This window comes from Paroedura picta, chromosome 15 (genome assembly GCF_049243985.1).
Source record: "Paroedura picta isolate Pp20150507F chromosome 15, Ppicta_v3.0, whole genome shotgun sequence".
Classification (NCBI taxonomy): domain Eukaryota; kingdom Metazoa; phylum Chordata; class Lepidosauria; order Squamata; family Gekkonidae; genus Paroedura; species Paroedura picta.
The window spans coordinates 21,173,259-21,195,478 of record NC_135383.1 but is presented as its reverse complement, the minus strand read 5'-3'; the positions used below and the strand labels follow the sequence as shown (position 1 = coordinate 21,195,478).

General features: G+C 55.9%; 1 protein-coding gene across 2 annotated transcripts in view; it reads left to right on the top strand.

The window, feature by feature from the left end:
* The first annotated feature begins 4,511 nt into the window (after positions 1-4,511).
* Positions 4,512-22,220, top strand: part of TBX4 (T-box transcription factor 4) — a 96,849-nt gene continuing 79,140 nt past the window's right edge. Inside the window, exon 1 of one of the 2 annotated variants that reach the window (XM_077311975.1) lies at positions 4,512-4,649. The gene's annotated coding sequence lies outside the window, so the exon portion shown is untranslated. Of the gene's footprint in view, positions 4,650-11,418; positions 11,610-22,220 lie in introns of those variants that run through there. The other variant, XM_077311974.1, reaches the window with a different exon arrangement.

Genomic DNA, 22,220 nt, shown 5'->3' with positions numbered 1-22,220 from the left:
CTTGCTGCTCACCCCCACATGATTTGGGGGCTGAGGAGAAAGCACAGGTTCTTTCTTTGCTACAGCAGTGCTTGAAGAAAGGTAGGTCAATTTTCTATGAATTTTCTTTTTCAAAAACCTTCTTGATACTTGTTACCTTTAAGAAAATTCCAGCACCATAGGTGAGTAAGCAGCCGTCTCTTAGCAACCTGGGTAGAGGAAAACACTTCCCTTTCCAGTGCTTTCAGAATAACCTGGTGTCCAAAAATCCTGGCGGTCAAAGACAAATGACTCTTTGATCTTGTGGTTAGTGGTTGGTGCATCGTCTGGTCCCCCCCCCTCTAATGGAAGATTTCTATGCAATCCCAAAGCTGCACACTTTGAACAAAAGATGCAATGGGAATATAAAACGCAGAGACCAGCCGGATGGGACCGCGAGGGGACCAGCTTTAGAGTCGGACACCCATCTCATCGATGGCTTTATTGCGATCCAAGATCAACATACAGGCGCAGCCATAATGAAATGCACAGCTGTCATTCACACCACAAGACGATACAAACTATTAATATCGCAGGGAAACAGCCATCCAACATGCCACTAACTAGATGTCAGCGATGAAGGTCTTACCAATGTGCACAGAAATTTTGCTAACCATTTCAGCAGCATTAGTAAAACTGGAGGGGAGGACGGGGTTTGCCTCTCTCTGCTCCCCTTCCCCAATCCCCCCCCCACAATATTTCAGCCCTCTTGCCTCCCAAGCCTTTCTAATTGGATGCCCTTAAGCCTGTCTATGAGGTTTTTTTCTGTTTTAAATTCCTGCAAGTTTGGAAGGAAAAGAGAATGGGTGTGTAGCGTTTTGTTGTTGTTGTTGTTTTGTTTTGGGGGGTGGTGTGTGTATGTGTTTTGTGTTTTTTTTTTGTGTTTTGTGTGTGTGCGTGTGTGTTTTTTGGTTATTTCTGGTTTGGTCCCATTTTTTAACATATTGACCAGAAGGGTTTTATGCACATTTCAGAGCAGTGAACGCACAGACCATTTCTTTCTCTCCGTCCCTTCCCAGAGAATCTGAAGAGAAAAGTTCAAAGTGAAGCATTCTGACGTTTTTTTAAATATATATATATATATACAAACACTCACTTTCTCTGTTTACATAGCAGGCGAGTTTTCACTTTTAAAAAAATGAAAAGGGGGGAACCATCCTTTTAATGGGCTGGTTTTATTTAACTGTTCAAGGACTCTCCTTCAAAAGGAGGAGACGGACTCTGCAAAAAAATAATTACTCTCGTGTTTCATGAAAGAGCCATCATGGCAGATTGAGGCTGCTTAGAGGAGAAAGATGCTTGTAGACCCTCAGCCCCATGGAGTGACAATAGGGGCAAGACTTTGTCACTCACAGTGACGTTAACTTATGGAACTCCCTGCCTCTGGTTATGGGGTGGCCACAGGGATTAGGCAAATTACAGTTTCTTCATGTTCAATGGCACCCGGGAGACCCCAAGAACATGTGTGTGTGTGTGTGTGTGTGTGTTTGTGTGTATGTGATTGACTGTGGGGGGGAGGGGTGTCTTAGATCTGCTTAGAAGCCCCTGTCTTCTTCTTCGCCCACCTTCAAGCTCCTTGCAAAACAAGGAGACTTTAAAACAGCTTTTGTTTATATTGTGTATCTTAATAATATCACGGGGTGTGGGGGCATTTTTTAGAGGGTTATTCTTCTCCGTTTATTGCCCTGCATCTTAAAACATCCCAGATGTAACCCAGCTGGTAGGTTGCCACTGATGAAAATATGAGATAAAAATACATCTTTTGCTCTTGAGTAACTTTTTCCTTCCCCCCCCCCTCCCCAAAATGAAAATCTGGGAAACAGTTGGCAGAAGCTGGTATACAAATTAAAAGTTTTCTACCCAGAGCGGAGATGTCCTTTGGGCAGCTAAAATGGCATTCAGGAGGGGGGGAGGGGGAGAGGCTTACCTAGGGTTGGATGACCTTGGCTTATGCTTTCATTTTTAAATCGACTCCTATATTACGCTCAACCATTTTAAAATTCCGTTCCAGACACCGTCAGAATTCTGAAAGTCTTTCTAATTCTGCTTTTTCTTTCCCCACCCGGGACTACTTGCCAGATTTTTCACGTAGGAAAAAAATCCCGAACACTTTCATTCTGGCCTTCGTGTAGGCGAGAGCCCCTCTCCGCTGCCCGTCCCGTCGGAGGCCTTTGCAGGGGAAGATAAGTGCTCCGTCGAGGCTCCCCTTCCACATGCGGCGCCGGCTCAAGCGCGCCGGGCCCTTCTCTGCCGCCCTCCACGCCCTCTCCCCCGGGATGTCCCCTCCGCCCTGGACGTCCTCTTTGCGAGGAAGCCGGTCCTCCTCCGCCGCTGAAGGGAGGCGTCCGCCTGGCCCCTTCCCCTTCCCCTTCCCCTTGCCCGGCCGGCCCGTGGCTGCCAGAGAGAAATCTGGATCTGCAGAGAGAGAAAAGCCGGACCCTTCGAGGTGTGCGATCCCACACTCCTCCCAAAAGCGCAAGAAAAGACCCTCCGGGGAATTGCGTTCTCCTGGGGAGGGAGGGACAAAGAAGCCTCCTCAGGGACCGCCGCCCCCTCTCCCTGGGCGCTCCCGATGGCCGTCGCGGCGTCTCCAGTCCGTTTTGCTCGTGGGGACGACCGGAGGCGGACTCCCTCAGGTCTGGCGCAGCCCTCGGCCACGGCGCAGCTCCTGGCGCGGTGGCAGAAGCCCCCGAGAGCCGGCTCCGGCTGTCCCCGACGGAGCGGTCCGTCAGCCGTGCCGCGCCGTGCCTCCTCCTCGCGAGCAAGCGCCCTGCAGACGGGCGAGGGGCCTGTGTCCCGGTGCAAGAGGCCACGGGTCGGGCCTGCTGTGCCACGGGTCCCTACCTGGCTTGGAAGCCAAGGACCCTGCACAAAACGGGTCTTGCCGCCAAGCCGGTTGGGGGGGTGCAGAGAGCCTTGACCCCTCCAAGGAGACCCCCGCAGGAGCCGTCCTCTCCGGAACGGGGTGGCTGGAGAAGGGGGGCAGCGGCCATCCATCCATGGGGCGGGCTGGGGGGAGTCCCCAGAGGTCGTGGTCTGGGCAAAAGCGACCAGGCTCTGCAGGGCGACTGGAGAGGCGGCCTCCCGGCAAGGCACGTGTGAACGCAGCCCGGGGAGGCCAGCCGGCCGCCTCCCTTCTGGCCCGTCCGCCCGCGCAAGCGCTCGGCCCGCATCCAGGGCGAGGAGCGCGGAAGCGCTGAGGGCCCAGCCCGGAGGCGCAAAAGGCCGGGGGAGACCTGCAAGGAAGAAAGCGCTTGCGGGGAGAGAGAAATCCCAAGAAGCCGCGCATTTTCCAAAAATCTCCTTTTCAGGAATCCAGCAGGAGAGCCTCCCCCGCCCAGCAAGGGATGGTCTGGGGGTTTTGCAAGGGGGGAGGGCAAGATTGCAAGATTTCCTCTCTTCCAGCGCAGCCCCCCCACCCCCCCCACCTATGGCTTTATACACATTTAGATTGGGATCCCCTCTCCCCAAAATACATTTCAGAAGACTGTGCAAGGTTTATAACAACAACGGCAACAATAATAATAAACCGGCCGTTTCCAGAACCTGACTGGTCGTCCCCGTACCCCCGATCCTATGAGGTTCAATTTACAGGCTGGTTTTCTCTCATCGAATTTGAGAGCAGAGCAGGAGACCGGCTGGGCGGCGCGGCCCCGATCCTAAGCCCCCTCCGGCGATCCGGCTCCCCCAGGCGGGGGTCTTTGCGGGGCGGGGAGTCCACCTTACCGGGCTCCGCGGGGAGCCTGCCGAGAGCAGACGGGCGGGCGGGCGATCTTCGGGGCCCCCTCGAAGCCAAGCCCGGCAGGGCGACGCGGACGCTGCCCGTGATCCAAGGGCGGACGCCGAAAGCACTCGTTTGGGGGTCGCGTTTCTTCCTCCAATTCCTCCGCTGACATAACGTCTGGCTGAGATTTTTAAAGACACGTGTTTGGTCCTTCCTCCAGTTTTTGGGGAGGGGGGGACTCTCTTTGAGACTGGTGAGGGGGCGACACGGGTCTGCTTCTTCCTCGCCACGTGTGGCTTGGAGGGCGAGGAGAAGCTGCAGACCCGAAGGGGCCGTGCACACGTGACGCGCGTCCATCACCTGTCCTTGCTTCGCCGCCGCCGGACGCCGGCTGCTCCGCTTAAGGGAGCGCGGAGGGACGTGGGCCTTCCCGCTCCCCGGAGTCGCTGCCCAGGCCGGCTGGATCGCGGGTCCCTTTCGCGTACAGACATTTAAGGTCTGGGCGAAAACGGTTCATTAAGAGGCTGAGCGGCGATTCCCTTTTTTCAGCACCGCTTCTGTTCCCAATTTCGGGACCACGTGACGGTGGGAGTGCGCGGAGGAGTTTGAATTCACTTTCAAGGGCGTGTGGGGGGGGGGGAGAGAGAAACTCTGGATCTTTTTTAAAACAACAACAAAAAATTGTCCCATAAAGATCCATTAGGGTGTTAAAACACACACACACACACACAACAAAAAAAACCCCCCAAAACCCAGCACTGTCTTTTGGGAAGGTCCAGGGGAAAGAGCAGTTGTTGCGTCCCCCCTCCCCCTCCCCCGTAAATTTAAGATTTGGGGTGGGGGTGAGACGGCGAGCCTCAGCAGTCCTCCTCGGAGTCCGCGGACCTGGGACCAGCGATCCTGGCCGGTAAGCCGGCGCTCGTCTTTCCAGGCAGGGCGGCGAACGGGCGGGGGCGGGGGGGACAGGTGGTTGTCTCACTAAAAGAAGAAGAGCTGGTTCTTATATGCCGCTTTTCTCTACCTGAAGGAGTCTCAAAGCGGCTTACGGTCGCCTTCCCTTCCCTGTTTCTCTACCCGGGAGCCGCCTGGAAGGGCCACGGAGTTTTAATTCTGGGCAGAAGCTTCCGCGGGCCAGCACAAGAGAACAGGGAAGCCCCTGCCCAGAATTGGCCTGCGCTGGTCTTCGAGGCGCCGCTGGACTCGAACTTGGCTCCGGCTGCTTCAGAACGGCCCGGCGATGCCCCCCCTCCCCCCGGCCTTGTTGTCCAGAAGAGAGCCCCCTCCTCTAGGCATGCCTCGCTCTGGGGGGCCCTGGGCCGCCTATTCACGTCGGGGATCCCCCCCCCTTTGGTTCCTCGACTCCTTCTCTCGACCCGTGACTCAGAGGGGCTCCTTTGTCGCCGGCCTTTGGCAAAGGACCACCAGAGCCGCCCGGCGGTGCCGATCCGCGGGCCACGCGCTGGTTGCGCCGGCGGCAAAGCAACGCCTCGTGCGCGGCGCCCTTGGGTGCGGCTTCTCTCCTTCGCCTGCCATCGGAGAGGGCGGCCTCCCGAAGTTCCAACTCTCCTCCAAGGGGACCCAAAATAAGGGTGCAGAATTTACCTCTTTAGGTCTCTCTCACCCCACCCACCCACCCACCCCCAATTTCACCCTTCTGCTTCTGTCGGAAGTCCTGTCCCCCTCCCCCCTTCTTTCCCCCACTTCCCAAAATTCAACAACGGCCCCTCTCCCTGCTTAGTTTGTGTTAATAAATGCCACGCTTAGGCCACGATCCGAGCAAAGGAAAGGTAGGGCTAACTTGTGGCAGTCGTCTCTCCGAGAGGGGCGCAGCGCGATCCTGGCGCGGGTTCATCCGCAAGGCGGGCCTCGGCTGGGCTGGGCGGCGGCTCAAATGTGGGGTCAGAAGTGAATCGCGAGAATCAGGCCGCGCAACAACAAACTCAAGGGCAGTTTTCTGCCGACGGAGGCAGCTGATAAGAAAAGCCCCCGATAACGTTTAAATTATTATTTTGGAGAAGGATAAAATTCTTTGCTCTTGAAAAGTGTGTTTTAAAGCGCCGATCCTTTGCAGGCTAATCGAGGAGTAAGCCCGGTTGGCTTAGGTGAAAACTATTATTATTATTATTATTATTATTATTATTATTATTATTATTATTATTATTATTATTATTATTATTATTATTATTATTATTATTATTATTGATTTCTTGGACTGTCTAGGATCCCGACCCGAACGCTTGTATTTATACTTATTACCCCCTAATTTTGCGACCTTTCGAAGCATTCCTGGAAGGTATTTTTTTAATAATAATAAAAATTAAAATAAAGAAAACCCTAGTTTGGAATTAAAAGAATAAATGAGCATTAACGTCGGCGACTATAAATATCTGGGAGTTTCCAGGCGCCTCTGCCCGGTGCTGGGCCAGGAAAAGTTGGGGCGGGGGGCGAGCCACGCCGAGGATCGTGCCGAAGGAGGCAGAAACAAATGGCAGGGGTGGTCAGGCCGCGATCCTTTGCACGCTTCGGGCGGAGCAGGCCCTGTGGAGCGCAAGGGAACGCGATTCCGAGGACCCGTTTCGGGAAGGCAGCGCTGCCAAACTCGAGGCCTTTCACCAGCAGTCCGACCCAGTCCGTTTACTCCAGAGTAAGGCCGAAGGGAAAGAAGAGGCTGGCGGGCTCCAGACGCCTTGGGCGGATTTCCCCGGGAGAGCAGGCCCCTGGCGCTTCCCTAAAACGAACTGCGTGGCCCCCGAGCCAACATCCCTGGGATGGGGCCCGGACTGAAGCGGGTCACCTTCGCTAGGCCGCCGCCTTTACTCCGGAGTGAATCCGAATCGGCTACCCCGGTATCCCTCCAGTCGAAGAGGCTTGGCGGCCTCCTCGGTTGTCCAAAGAAGGGGCTGAAAAGCTCGGACCGAAAATCCTCCCCGACTCGCCTTCCGCCCAGGAGCACTTCCGAAATATTCTGCCCCAAAAGGGTTTTTTCCCCTTAAAAAGAGCCGCGTGGGAAGCTTCGTTCTATTTCACAGAGAACTTCCTCCGGCGGGGGGAATATTTTTAAAAGAGGCGTTTTCTCTCTCTTTTTCTTGTTCTTTTTAAAAAAGCAACGGGAGGCCGCGGCCTTTCCCTGGCCCACCGACGCCGCGATCCCCTTCGGCCTAGGGGAACGGGCATAGGATCGCGCCCGTGCGCCCGAGCGCAGAGTCCGGCGGCCCTCCAGACGAGCCAGTCGGCCCCCGGCTGTCCTTCGGGGGTCTCCGCGGGCCGGATCCGCCCGTCTGCACGGGAGGAACCGGGGCTGCTCCAAGCGGAGGTTTGCAGGCCTTGTGGGGGGGTCCCCCTTAGTCCCCAAGAAGACCACCGCATTGGGTTGCTTGGCTGACAGGGGCTGAGGGGGGGGGCGCAGCCGCCTCTGTGCTGGCACGAGCCCTTCCATCTTCGGGGTCTTCTCGGCGCCCCTCAGAGCCGGCCTTGGCTCCCTCAATGGGCCTTCGCAGCCCAAAACGTCACTTTACTCGGGGTTTTTGGGGTGGGGGAGGGAGAAATTGCAGGCCCGCACACACAGACACACGCCCGTTTGGAAATGAGGTGCCTTACTCGGGAGTAGAGCCGCGCCCCGTTAAAGGGAGGCTGGACCCCAAATCCAAGGAGGATTTCCGGAGCAAGTGGGTTAGGGATCGCAGTGTTTGGCCCAGGCCTTAGTGCCCAGACGGCTGCATGCCTGTGAGAGGAAGGGGGAGGGGGCGGGAAAGGGCAGGGCTGAGGGGTCGTTGGCCTGGAAGGGGGTCTCCCCGCGTCGCGGCCGTTTTCTCCGGGGGTCCCTTCCACCCAGAAAGCCCCTCCGCACCCCGGAACCCTGCCGGCTCACCTGCCCTGCGGCCTCAGGCGCCTCTAGGGCCTCGGAGTGACCCCCCCAATTAATAATAATATTAAAGGCAAAGGGAGGGTTCAGGGGTGCGCCTCTCCCTCCCCCCCCCACGCCCCACAGTCCCGGCCTGCTCAGACGAGCCCCGACGGCGCCCTCCGACGCCCGGCATCCACAGACGGGCTTCTCCTTTTGAGAGGGGGGGGGGTGGCTTCTTCCCGGGAGAGGCTCCTCGAGAGAAACCGGCCTTGAAGAACGGGGCTGGGGGCGGCTGGGAAGCGGCCGACCGAGTCCCTCGTAGCCAGGGAAAAAAGGACCCGGCAACCTGGATTTCCCATCGACTGAGAATGAAATGGGGGGGGGGGGAGAGAAAGACAGACGTCCCCTATGAAAAGCGACCGGGAGGTGGTTCTAAACCCCCTCCTTCTCCCCCCCCTCCCCCAAGATGAAATTGTCCCTAAGAGAATCAATTATTTTTAAGGTTATTGGGGGGGGGGGGGCGTGTTCCCTGGCTCTCTCCAGTGCGTTAAAATGGCCTTTATTTCTGCAGGCCCCCCTTCTCTTTGAACTCTGCCCCAAAGACAGGTTGCCAGGAAAGGAGAAGGTCTACCCGAGAAGGCTGGTTGGGCTGTTGGCCTGGATCTCGACTGAGTCCTTCACCCTGAGGGGCTGTTGTTGTTTTTTTTGGGGGGGGGGACCACGCGTGCATCTGAGTTTTGAGAAGCAAAATCTGGGTTCTTCTCTCTGCTTTCCTTCTGGCTTCTTTGAAGAGGGAAAGAGACACAAAGCTTCCTTTATTTTTAAAAAAATCCACCACCCCCAGGCCAGCTAGAGATATGCAAACTTCAGCGTCCCACAGAACACTTTCTTGGACAAGGTTTGGGGGAATGACCTGTTCCCCCCCCCCCACACACACACACAGCCCCTTGCACCAAAGAACCAGTCGGGGGTCTAGAGAGAACCAGCAAGGTATAGGGAGAGAGACAGGCCAGCGGTTTTTGGAATCAAATGTTTGTAAGAGTGAGCCAGGCATGCAGATGTGCTTGGAGGCAGGGGAACAAAAAAGTCCCCAGCCCCCAAGATGCTTACAGTCCAAAAGGCCTCTGAGCCCTGCTCTGTGTTGCCTTGACCACTGTGGGGACCAGTAAAAAAAGTCTCTTCCACTAAACTGTGGTGGCCAAACTGTGTGGCTCTCCGGACATACATGGACTACAATTACCATGAGCCCCAGCCAGCACAATACTTGCAAAGGCTCATGGGAATTGTAGTCCATGGACATCTGGAGAGCCACAGTACTCCTGCTCTAGGGTCTTTTACAATGGGTGTGTGTGTGTGTTCCAAAGCTTGGCCTATTCCAAAAAGCTGGATGATCTCTGTGTATTCCTGTTCCAAATTCTTTCTTTGGTACCATTGGTGTGGAATCCTGACTCCCCCCCCCAATGGAAGCAAATGCCAGTGGCCTTTACAATTATTTGAACTCAGGATTTGGTTGAGGATACTGGGAATTTGGGAAGGGAATGGGCATGGTTCTAGACATACAGGGTTGCCCCTGCTGTATGTCTATGACCCCTCGATGGGGGTGGGGGGCACACTCGCTAAATGGGGCCTCCATGTTCAGCGGCACTATATCTCTGGATACCAGCTGCTAGGGACACATGGAGGGGGGAGTCATCTGGTTCAGGCATTTCTTGTGAGCTTTGCAGGGTTGGGGGCTTGTTATCTGGGGCTTGAAGGCAGAACCCTGGGATGGGAGGGACCCCGGAGGCGATCCCACAGGGCAATTGTTGGGTTAGCCTGCCCTAGAACTGTAAGGTAATGGTAATGGAATGGAATTTTGAATTTAACTCCTTAATCTTGAGATGTCAGCAATTCCCTTGCAGGAACGTTTCACACTTTTAATGAGTCAGATGGGGCCAGCAGCAAATGGTGGGTTGGGAGCCTTTGATCACTGGCGTAGTTTTATTTCTCCTATGTTTTTGTGGACTACAACTGAATTCCAGGGGATGGATCGGCTGTTTTGGCAAAGAATTCTCATAGGCTGTATTTGGATGTGTGAGACAGTTTACTAACATAACAGAATTAATTTTTGCTATATATTCCCACTGTCATGTAGGGAGTTCTAGAGTGCTTGCACTCGAAAGCTCACGTCTTGAATCAATCTTTGTTGGTCTTAAAGGTACCGCTGCACTCTGATTTCGTTGTGCTACTTCAGACCAACACAGCGACCCATTTGAATCTAGAACTCCTGAGAGGGATGCATTGATTTGAACGGAGTGTGTGTGGTTGCTCCAGAATTTGGGGAAGGGGGACCCTGCATTGGTAGGTTTCCTGTGAAGCCCTGTCAGGAAGCATGCTGGAAGCATCTCTGCATCTGCAATCCTGCGTGGTTGGCCACAACCACCCCCATTTTGCAGAAGGATCCGCTCAGCCTGAGAATGGTTTTCTTGTGGGGTTTTCCAAAAGCTGTGGTGCTTTCAAGAGGCCGTAATTTGCCTCGCCTCTTTGATCTAGGGGCAGAAAGTGCATTCCACCCGTGCATCAGTTTGTGAACTCAAAGAGATACAAAAATCTAACAGCTCCTGTCGCCCCCCCCCCCCAAGAGCAGGGCATGGAGCAAAGGGGGAGGGCCAGGCTGTAGATAAAGAAGAAACCTTCGATTTTCTTTTGTAATGCTGAGAGTTTGGCGCATCCAATGCAATCAGGGAGGCCCGTGGCTGGCTGGAAGGAGGGCTTCCCAGGCACGCTCCATTAGCCTAGGGCAGGGGTAGTCAACCTGTGGTCCTTCAGATGTTCATGGACTACAATGCCCATGAGCCCCTGCCAGCAGTTGCTGGCAGGGGCTCGTGGGAATTGTAGTCCATGAACATCTGGAGGACCACAGGTTGACTACCCCTGGCCTATGGAACTCTTTGCCACAAGGTCTGGAGATGACCTTGGAAACGAGGTGAAGACACATTCCTGGACTAATCTGTCTAATCTGCCACTTAGGAACGAAGAATGGAAAAAAATCTCCATTTATTGGGGTGGGGGAGGCGGAGGGGAGAGAGAGAGAGAGAGAGCTGTACGGCCAACACAAACCGGAGAGAGGGTGCTGGCTGGGCCCTTCCTCTCACCCACTCCTCTCTCCTCTGTGCCTTTTCTCCGCTGTGTGCCGCAGCCAGCCATTCCACACGCAAATGTTTGCATGGTGGCAGCGCTTGGGGAAGCTACACCTGCCACATATCTGCCTGCTCCTCTGCATTGGAGTGGCCTTGAGCTCCCCATGTCTGGCCGCAGAGCCAGCTCCCCAGGGCCTCTCCCCCCTTCGGTGGGGCAGGATCACCCCAGCCCCTTTTGGACAGGGCCTGGACGGCGCGCCTCCGTCCCCCAGCCCAGGCCTGCTATCTGGCCCGCACCATTAGCCGGTGCCCTGGGCGTCTGCGGGGCTGTGTCCGCCCCCCCCTTCTCCCTGGCTTTGCTCTCCAGATGTACTCTAATTTAAACCATGATGTGGCTCTCTGCCCCCCTCCCTCCCCGATGGGAGCCGGATCCAAATTCGGCTGCTTGGGGGGGGGGGGGCTGCGTTGTCTTTGCTGGGTTCCAGGGTCTTCTTGGCGAAAGGGGGAGGGACCGTCGGGGGAGGGGGCCCTCCGGCTTCGGGGGGGGGGAGAAAGAGAGAGAGAGAGAGAGAGAGGGAGAGCAGGGGGCCTGCTGGTGGGAAGATCCTATGGCGAAGACCGAGCCGGGTCTCTTCAAGATTGACAGCGGCAACGTCAGCGCAGTAGGGGGAGGAAAGGCCGGGGGGGGGGGGAGGGGGAGGGAGGGAAGTCGGGGCTCCAAACGGGATCTCTCCTCTCCTCTCTCTCCCTCTCTCTCTTTTTATTTAATGGAACATTTTAAAGAGAGGATCTGAAAGGTGCAAAGCTGGAATCTCTGGGAATGGAGGACTAAGCCCCGCCGAGGAGAGGCAGACGGCGGAAGGGGGCCGGAGGTCGCCTCTGGGGAGACGCCGCCGCCGCCGGAGTGAGTCTCTGGGAGGATCCAGAACCCAGGACCGGATCCCGGTCCCCTTTGATCCTTTTGTTGGTGTTTTTTTCCCCCCTCTTCCCCCTGTCTGTCTTGTTTTGTAACAAGGGCTGGGGGGGGGGGTGGACAGGCGAGGGCACCCCTCCCAGGATGCGTCTGATGCGGCAGGGGTAAGCGGCGCGCTTCTCTCCCGCGAGTCCTCCTCTGCCTCCGGAGCCTCGGGCGGCAACTGTGAGTCCGGAGATTCCGACACAACAGCCCCCTCCCCACGCCAGGGCTAGCCCCCCGCCCCAGCTAGGCTGGAAGCGAGCGGACGGGGGGGGGGGGAGATCTAAGCCGCCGGTGCCTGCTGGGCCAGGCACTCGCCAACGGGGGGGGGGGGCGCACAGTGCTATCCAGAATTGCTGCCCTCAAACCAGGGAGGGGGGTGTCTCCCGGGTCTGTGTGACGCCCGCAATTGTGGTGGCCTCGGGCTTCAGCCCACCCGTCGGTAGAGACTTGGCCCCCATCAACACCCCCCCCCCATACTCGGAAGGGGCCTACCCTGCTATTTCTGGGTTGCTCTTCGGGTTGCTTTGGGGAAGGGGGGAAATAAGGGACCGAATTTTCCCACTTGGTTCCGGGCACCGGAGTTCGGGGGAAAGTTTGGCGTTTCTGGTCGGGACACCTTTCTGGAGATAAAATGGTGAATCTTGTTTTTGAGGCGCTTTCGCTCTGTTCTTTAGCAGCCTCTCTGCTCCCCAGCCGGTCTGGATCCGGAATTTCGACCGTAAAATCTCCTCTCCCTTGTAATCTTCACTCTCCCTTCCTCCCCATCAGGCAGATGCCTCCCCCGGAACAAAGGTGCAGGAGTGGTGATGGGGTGTGTGTGTGTGTGGGGGGGGGATCATCTTCTCCCACTTCTCTTCGTGGAAATGCTTTTGAAAGGTTTGGGCTCCTTGCTCTCCTCGGCGCCTGAGCAAGGCCCTCTGGGAGCAGGGAAATGTGCTGCCTACTACGGTTTTATTTTTTTCTTTTTAACATTTGTAACCTAAAATTATTCCTAGACTAGACTAGGTTTTGCGTCCCTCTGCAATAGGAAAGCAATGAAAATGGAACCAGGCGCATTTTTGCTTTGGGGTTTTGTTTTGTTTGTTTGTCCAGCAAAATATCAGGCAAGGCCTCGTTTCTAACGGAACCTTCGCAGGTGTCCAGATGTGCAACCGAGGATCTTGAGCAAACAAAACCCAAAATAAAAAACCAAAAGCGTTTAGCTTGAGAAAGGGCGTTCGACCCTTCTTTAAAGCCCGGTTCTGCCGGAGGGAGCCAATTCCTGGGACCACTTCCGTGTACTGGCGGTGAAATTGACAAGCGGTCGTGTCAATTTCAAGCGGTCGGGTCAATTTTAAGCGGGCTTGTCAATTTCACGAGGCGGGTGCCAGTCCGAACACCTTCGCGCGGCGGGGTAGGAAGGGGCCAGGCAGCCGGCGCGCCTGCGTCAAAAAAGGGGCCCACACCCTCCAGACCCCCGTCGTTTTTGAAGTTCGGACCGGTCCTTTGAACTGGCTTTACCTTGGCGCGGGAGGGGGGGGAAGGGGGCTGATTGTGAATGGGAAAAAAAGGCCGCGCTCGGGAGGGGTTTCTTGCCTTTGGACCAATCTAGGCAGGTAAACTGCAGGAGGCGGAGATTGCAGAGGCAGGTAGAGAGGGCTGAGAAGTAGCGGGAGACGAATCCGGCCTCCCCAGGAACAACTGGCTTGCCACAATCAATGCGCGGAAAGGCCGAGCTCCTCCGCAAATGGAGGGGGTGGGTTCGCGCGGTCCCTTCCTTCTGGCCCTCTGCAAGCCACGAAGCCGAACGATTTTGGCCCGGGAGAGGCCTAACGAGAGAATTCCCATCACCCTTCCTCCATGTTAGAACTAGATGGACGCCCGGCTCCTGAAGCATTTGGCGGTCATTTTCGACTCCCCCCCCCCCATCCCCCTGTTCAGCCACTTATGATTGACAGGGTGCTCGCATTAAACGATCCGAACTTCCCCGGAGCGGCCCGGGTGCGCTTGGCCACGTTTGGAAGGTTAGTTTGTTGCAGAAGCTGGGTTTAGGGGCTGGGGGACGCAGGCCGGTGAGGGCAGCCCAGAACGGAGGTACCCCTTGCGAAGTCCTTGGAAGTCAAGGCCACAGGTTGAAGAGGGAGCTGGGGCCAATTGAGGGGCGGATCCGGGCTCCGTCGTGACTTTTTCGACTTCATTTTTCTTGCCCTCAAAAGGCGGATTCTTCCCCAGACTTTCCCAGTTTTCTTTCCTCCTTCCCGATGCCTCTAAGTTCGTCTCCAGACTTCTGTGTTTCAGCTGCAATCCTCCCTTTTTAAACAATCTATTAGAAAAACAGCCTCTCTGATGACCACGATCTGAATGCACATGTATGATGGAGGGCCTCTGGATTTGCACCCACCAAGTCTGTAGGGTTACAGCTGGCCTTTTACGAGCAAGTAAAGCGCCCGGCTTCCACGGGAATTCCCCAGCACCCAGTAAGGGGCCTTAAAAGCGAAGCATAGCCTTGGGAGGGCCCTTAAACTGGCAGCCAGACGCCACGGGAACCAGTTGATCGCTGCCTTTTCATTTCCAGGGAAGCGGGACTTACTCCCAAGTAATGCGGATTCCCGACACAGGAGACCGAACACCCGCACTTGGGAGTCGATCCCATCTGGGTGCACTACGGGGGACCGCGGCTGAAGCGGAGAGCGTCCAAGGGCCCAAGGACACCCGGCTGCGACTGCCTAGCTTTGACGGGAGTGCAGGCCTTGGGCAGGGCAGGCCGAGCCTCTCCGGGTTTGCTCAAAAGAGAGGCTGGGGTCGGGAAATGTTTTTAAGGGCTCCAGGGGGAAAAAAATAACACATCCTTTATGCATTTAAAAAAGAATGCAGAGTCTGGTTTAGGAGGAGAGCACCGTAATTTTTTTAAGGCGCTTGGGACAGAAACTGCTTCCCCCCCAAAATAATTTTTCTCACGGGGGTGTACAAGATCTGGGGCGCTGCTGTGTGGACGAGCGAAGAATCTGATCGGGGCTTTTCTTTGCAGAGAGAGAGAGAGAGAGAGAGAGAGAGAGAGAGAGAGAGAGAGAATTAATGCTGTTTTTAAAAAGTGGGTTCGAAATGCCACCAAGAGCGGCTCTCCGTGTCCCTCACCACCCTCACCCGACGCCCTGAATTCTCCAACCCGGATTCTGGGCCGGCGACAGTGACAAGGGCCGCTTCCCCGATCCGAGGCATGTTTCCTTGGGAGTAAACATCCGCTTCCTCTCTTTCCGCGGAAGTGAAACGGCTCGATTTCCTCCGCAGCTCCAGGCCGCCTCCCGGCCCAGCGCAGCCTAGCCTAGCCTACTCGCGAGCCAGGCCAGCGGGATGATCCTGAATGGGGGCCATCAGGCAGGAAAGAGGACAGCGGCGAGGGGGGGGGGGGAGAGGAGAGACCCGTCTCGAGACAGGTTTTTTCGGAAGCAAGCCTCGCTGGGCTTACCCAATTCTGTGCGTGTTTTCCCCCCGAGTGAAGTGAGTGGGTGCTTTTACGCAGGCGAAAGATTGGCGCTTCGATCCATTTCAGTGGCCATTTGCAAGTGGGCTTCGCTCAGTAAAATCCAGTTGCAAAGCGCATTGGAAGAGTGTTGTTTAGTGTTTGTGTTTGTGTGAATGGGCCCGTGGACAGGGTCAGCAATTCGATTGCAAGAGGCAGGCCTCGAGAAGAGATGGGGAGGATTATTAGACACGCGTTTCCAATGGCCCTTGAGCGTCTCACAAGCGTTGCATTCCGACGGGCCCTGCCTGATGGCGCTAAGAGCTGGTCGGGCGCCTTTCATGGCCCAGAGGACGGAAGGCAAAACAGCGCGGCTTGAAGCGGGGAAGGTCGTGCTGGTAGGATTGCCGAGTGAAGGACAAGCCTTGCACATGGGAAATGATGCCATCCCAGCCCACCATCGCGAAGGACCGCTGCAAAGCGCGCGGAAAGCAGCCTGCCCGAGCCTTCTTTCGCCTGGGCGCAAATTTTCCGTCCTCTGGGCGATCCTGAACATCCGCGCCAGGGGAAGGAGCCGCTCTCCCACGCCGCCCCGCGGGCTTTCCCGCTTGCAGGGCCTCTGGATTTGCCCGGCTCTTTTGTTCTCTTGGCCGTCCGAGGAAAGGGCTTTCCCGCGTCCACTGGAGAATTGACCGGAGAAGTCGAGCCACGTCCAGATTCAACGCCTCACTTTGACCTTTCAGCGTTTTGAAAGGAGGCTGGGCTGTATTAGGGGGCCTGGATTAAATGTTTGCAAATCCGGAGGGGGGTGTGGGGGCAGATTCAAAACCCAGAGAGAGATCCATGTAGGCCTGCGGGGAGGGGAGGGGGCATAATACTTTGGGGTTTCCCGCCAAATTGCCTCCAGTCCGATTTAGGCAGGATTGAAGCTTACATTGGGTTTTAGGTGAGCTCGAGTCCGTTTGAAAGCTACCAAATGGTATTTTGCGGCCTAAAATACATGGGGGGGGTGGTGGAGTGGGGGTGGGTGGGGGGGATTATACTGCAACTGATCCCTGCCCCTCACCCCATGGATCCCTAGATTTAGTTTTCTTTACGGGGCGTTTTTGGAGTCCCCTCCCCGGTTCAGGGGGGCTGCCCGATGGAGCCAGTGGGCACTCTCTGCCTGTGCCCCCCCTCCCCATGCCGCCGACTGCAGTCCTAGAGAAAACCAGTCCTAGAGAAAAGCAGCCCCTCCAAGCGCCTTGCTTGTTTGCCGGCTGCCCCTCGTTTTATTCCTGTTCCTCTGCCCTCCCCCCCCCCGCGCGGGGCAATTTATTAATTCTTATTTATGAGCCTCTCCTAACGGGACTGCGTTGCAGCAACGCGGCCGGCGCGGCGGGGGAAGGGGCGCGCGCTTCCAGGCGAGTTTCGGAAACGGGCTGGGGAGACGAAACAGCCCGGAATGGCTGGGGCTTTCGATCGACAGGCGGCGGGGTCTCTGGGAAGCGGCGGTCTGTGGGCACCCCAAGCCCCGACTCTGAAGCTAGGGTCCTACTAAGCACTTACTTAGTGTTGTTGAGGAGAGACTGGAGCTAGGGGCTCTCCTTACTCGGCGTTGTTAAGGTGAAGCGGAAGCCAGTGTCTCCACTAAGCACTTACTCAGTGTTGTTGAGGAGAGACTGGAGCAAGGGGCTCTACTTACTCGGTGTTGTTAAGGTGAAGCGGAAGCCAGGGTCTCCACTAAGCACTTACTCAGTGTTGTTGAGGAGAGACTGGAGCAAGGGGCTCTACTTACTCGGTGTTGTTAAGGTGAAGTGGAAGCCAGGGTCTCTACTAAGCACTTACTCAATGTTGTTGAGGAGAGACTGGAGCTAGGGGCCCTCCTTAGTGTTGTTAAGATAAAGCTGAAGCCAGGACCTCTACTAAGCATTTACTCAGTATTGTTGAGGAGAGACTGGAGCTAGGGTCTCTCCTTACTCTGTGTTCTTAAGCTGAAGCTGAAGCTAGGGACTTTACTGAGCACTTACTCGCTGTTGAAGGAGAAACGGAAGCCAGGAACTCTCCTAAGTACTTACTCGGTGTTGTTAAGGAGAAACCGATAGGAGAAGCTTCCTGCCTTGGAAGGTGGGTATTTAAGGGATACTTCCCAGTAAGTGGCCTTCAGTCAATGGGAGACGGTTTGGCTGGGCCGGCCTTCACGCCCGTTCATTATTAATAAAAATAAGATACCCCCCCCCCAATCTCAGAACTTAACAGAACTGATTCTAGACGATCTAGGCGCAGTTGCGCATTTTAAAATGGCGATTTTATTTCCGTGGGTGAAGAAAAGTCCGCCTCCTCCAGAATCCAGTGGGACTTTAGAAAGGCTAAATCGGAGCAGGATCCTGCCCAAGAGACGTTGTTTTGGACGGTATCCAATTATGCCCCCGCTGGAGGGCCCCGAAGTGGAGGCCGGGATGAGGCGTTCAGACGACCCAGGAGGCTCGGGAGTACCACAGGGGGTCGACGGCGGCCAAGGCCCAGTCTTTGTAATCCCACCGCTTGCCCACTAAAATCACACGCACACCCCCGCAGTGTTTACCAGAGCGTGAAACGCTTGTGCCTGGGATTGAACCCGGTTTAAGAGGGACCAAACCAGGCCGGTTAGAAGAACCACCGGAACCGAGACGTCGAACAGAGAGATCCCTGTGTGTCGCCGTTCTGGTCTGAGTCCAAATGGCGCCTTTCTTGGGCTTCAATTTTGTTCTGAGACGCTGATCCAAATTCACACGTGACAGAGAGCTACCTGGTGGTGGTTTGTCAAAGTTGTGTGTTGGAGGGAGGGCGTGCGATTTGCGATGAGCAGGGCTTCCAGCGTCTTGTGTTTAGACGGCGTTTAGACGGGGCCCCCGGTTTCCCATTCGGAATCGCTGCCAATCCGGAGGGGCCCCGGAGCAACCGTTGGAAGGAGGGCAGAGATCGCCTTGGATGGGCCGCATTCATAGGCGTGGCACTTGCTCCCGAGGAGCCGCCAGGAAGGGGCCTGGTATTTTGCGGGTGTGTGTTTGTGACCCTCCCAAGGACACCGCTTTTTAAATGGGAAGTACTTAGTGGCACCTTCGCCGTCAGTGGGGGTCAGAGGTGGGGGTTGCCACAGGATCCTTGGCCTGTTTACGCCGAAGTAAAGGCCATGCAGTTCGCCCAGCCCCTTCCCTTGGGCGCTCAAGACGACAGTCTCGGGTGGAGCTGGGATCCGCCAGCCCCTTAATCCGGAGCAGTGTGGCATACGGGGCTTCAGGAAGGTCTGATGGGGGTGCCTTCTCTGAGCCCGCAACGAATCTCCACCCCAGTGGCTCCCCCCGGGTCCAAAGGGGGTTCTCAGGCCTTTTCTCCGGGGCGCGTCGTGCCGGGAGTTGGGTGTGCGTTTCCTTCCAAGGCGGCCCGAAGCCCTCCTCCCTTCCCCAGGCGTTGCTCGACAGCCCTGGCCCGGGAAAGGCCGGCCTGGGAGCCGAAGCGGGCCTTCTTGTAGGCCAAACGCCCTTCGGGATCCAACGCACCCCCAATGTGGGACTGAATTCCGCGGGCGGGTCGGCCTGGGCGCCCTGGGCGTCAGCCCCGTCGGGTTTAACTGGTGGGTCAACTGGAGAGGAGCGCGAAAGCCAGCGAGCTCTGTGAGGCTTCCTCCCGAGGAAACCTTGGGCCAAGATCCGGCCTGGCGCGGGGGTGCCGGATCGGGGCCTCCGGGAGCCGGCAGAGATTTGGCTCCGCGTGTGGGGCCGGCCCTGATCCTCCTTCTCCTCCTCCTCCCGGCCTTTGTCCGCAGACAGGCAAGAGGGGCCTTCGTAAAACTTGACCAGGGCCGGCTTCGGCGGCCTCGTTATCTTTATGGCTTTTTCCCCAGCGTCTGCCCGAGAAGGACGACCAGGAGACTTTCATCTCCCGGGAAAGCGCGGCCGGCCCGGGTTCCGACCACGCGGCTTGGGCCCCTTTTGCGTCTGGTGGCCCATTTTTAAGGCGACTGGAGATAAGAAAGGGGGAGGACAAATCTCAACACAGCCCCCCCCTCCGCCCCCCAAAAAGTGTTAATGGTTCATGCATAGTCAAACTCTCCAGATGTCCGTGGACTACAATTCCCATGAGCCCCTGCCAGCGTGCTGGCAGGGGCTCATGGGAATTGTAGTCCACGGACATCTGGAGGGCCGCAGTTTGACTACCCCTGGTTTTTGTGGTTTCTCGGAAGGAAGCCCCAAATTGGGGTGTGGGATTGTGGACTTGCAGCAAAAAGAAGCAGGCGGCTGGGGGACGCAGCCGCCCTGGCTTTGTCCCTGCGGAGCATCAGCTGAGTCAGTAGTTCAACTGGTAAAGCGGGGGAGGGGGGAGTGTCAGCAACTCCAGCCTGACAGAGAAGTGCTGTGTGGGGACGGAGGTACGTCCCGCGGCTTACCTATCCCCCATTCCGCCCAAGAAGGCACTTCCGAAGAAGATTTTTGGGTTTGTCCCAGGAAATCCAGCAGCCAAAGCGTCATCCAACGCGTGCGGGATGGGCCGCGGCCTTAACCCAGGGGGACGGCTGCATGCCAGGCTTCTGCGTCTTCCAGCCAGAGAATGACCCCCGACCTGCGTGGCCTTGTGCAGAGGTGAGATCTGAAGCCTCACCTTTCAAAGGAAGCCCATGCAGCGCGAGGGTCTGCAGAGCTGCCCGTAGGAGGGGTGCAAGGTTAAACTGGGCGCCTCGAGGTCCTTAGTCGGGGTCTGTGCATTGCCTGGAAGGGCGCGGGGAGAGACCCCTGAGAAGGGCTTGCAAGCCACATCTCCAAGCCGGCATCAGCAGGGAGAGGAGGCACCGTAGCCGAAATTTCGATGGCTTTTTAGCTGAACCTCGAAACTCCAGGGCTCGTCTGCCTTTGTTTTCCACCCGAGTTGGGGCCAGATCCTGGGCCCGTTTCCAGGGGACAGCTAACAGCCAGGAGTCCAATGAGAGTCTCAAGCAAACGGGGACAGGTTCACTTTCAGTGGCCCATGTGGCGTTTTCAAGCGTGACTCCGAAGCAAGGAAATCTGCCAGGCCCCAGAATGAGACTAGGGCGGTGGGTCGTAAAGAGGCCGCTGGACCCTGACTGTGTTTCCTGAGGGAGAGTTTAAGGGGAGGACCAGGGAGGGAAAGTCCGGGGGGGGGGGCAGGCAGGAGGGGACAGGAGGCTTTCTTGGGCGAGGGGTCCTTGCCTCCAAGAACAAACTCAGAAAGGGGCACATCTGGATCACTGAAACCGATCGAGGATCATAAATATTATGAGCCCTTAAACCAGGGGTAGTCAAACTGCGGCCTTCCAGATGTCCGTGGACTACAATTCCCATGAGCCCCTGCCAACTGGCAGGGGCTCATGGGAATTGTAGTCCACGGACATCTGGAGGGCCGCAGTTTGACTACTCCTGCCTTAAACCATTTTTAGTTTGGGTTGTAAGACTTTTTATTTTTAATTTTTTTTAAAATCAGGTGTCTTTTTAAACCAGACGACTTCCTTATCACCGTTATGGGCTGGGGATAATATCTTTAGGGACATATCTTTTTTTTTGTTTTGAAAAAAAACCATGTTGTTGGTTTTACGAATTGCACCCCCCCCCCGTCTCCCCCAGCGCCGGAGAGACATTTCAGGAGAGATTCAAATGAGTAGCTGTGTTGGTCTGAAGTAGCAAAACAAAATGAGAGTCCAGGGGCACCTTGAAGACCAACAAAGATTTATTCAGGGCTTTGTTGGTCTTAAAGGTGCCACTGGACTCCGATTTTGGCTACCCACTTGGATCTACCTGCATAACATGAGGTTTACTTTTGAGGAGACCCAGCCAACGAGGACGGCACCTTCTCATTTCCCCAGGTTGAAATCTAAAACTATTCTCCTGGGTTTTGAATTTCAAAGAGTTTACAGCCAAGTAAAATATTGCTGAGTTCAGCCACATGGAAAACATAGCCAGGGCCTAGTTGTGTTTACTTCAACGTAAATGCTTCCAACTGTAGGAACAACCCGGCAGCCCAGCCCTGGCCCTGATGATTCTGAAGGGAGACTCCTTGACTTCAATAGAACTCCTCAACTGGACTGTTGCTTTGGTGAGACTCACTTTTGGGGACGCATACAGAAGCTCCTCACTGGCCAGGAATTAGGAGCACCCAAATTCTTTGGGGGCTGCGCCTCCAGATAGGCCAGCTTGGTGTAGTGGTTAAGAGTGGCGACTTCTAATCTGGTGAGCGAGGTTTGATTCCCTGTTCCTCCCCATGCAGCCAGCTGGGTGACCTTGGGCTCACCACGGCACTGATAAAACTGTTCTGACCGAGCAGTGATATCAGGGCTCTCTCAGCCTCACCCACCCCACAAGGTGTCTGTGGTTGGGAGAGGAAAGGGAAGGCGACTGTGAGCCGCTTTGAGTCTCCTGGTTGAGATAAACGACATATAAAACCCAACTCTTCTTCCTCTTCCTTGGGGAGTTTACTTCAGAGTAAGTGGGCTCTGGCTGCATTCGCCAAGATATTTGAAACCAGAATTGACAGGACCTTGGTTTGGGATCCCTTTGACAAAATCTCACTGTAGCTTAGTTGAAATGCTCTTTGCCTGGCTGTCGTTGGGGGCCTGCCCTCCTCCTCCCCTCCCCTGCTGGGTCTAAGTCAGAGAGGAGCCCTGGGTAGGTTTAATTTAGGCTTTTGAATGCTCTCTGTGCTCTGTTGTTCCCCAATCCCAGAGGAATAAGATTCATTCAGCAGAGAGATACGTTTAGAGTCATTTATTAGGAGGACAGCTCTGAAATCCAGTCCAGTGGACTCAGAGAGAGAGAGAGAGAGAGGGGACAATTTAGGGACCCCTTGGAAATCAGGAGAGGAAGGTGGGGGGGGGCTGGCTTTTGCTTCAGAGGGTCTCCACGTTGACCTGCAGTCAAAGAGCTCGATTGGAGTCCAACAGCATCTTTGGGGCCAAGAAGACTGTCAGGCAATGAGACCTCAAGAGTCAAAGCCCCCTTTTTCAGTGGAAATGGAGTTCCCTATCAGGCGAAGGGAGCTGCGACTCTCAAAAGCTCATCCCCCCCCCCATTTGATGCTGGACAAAAGGGCGGCCGGACTAAGGGTGGCTGGACATGGCTGGGGCCTACGTTGTAGTATTTGCTTTGAGTACC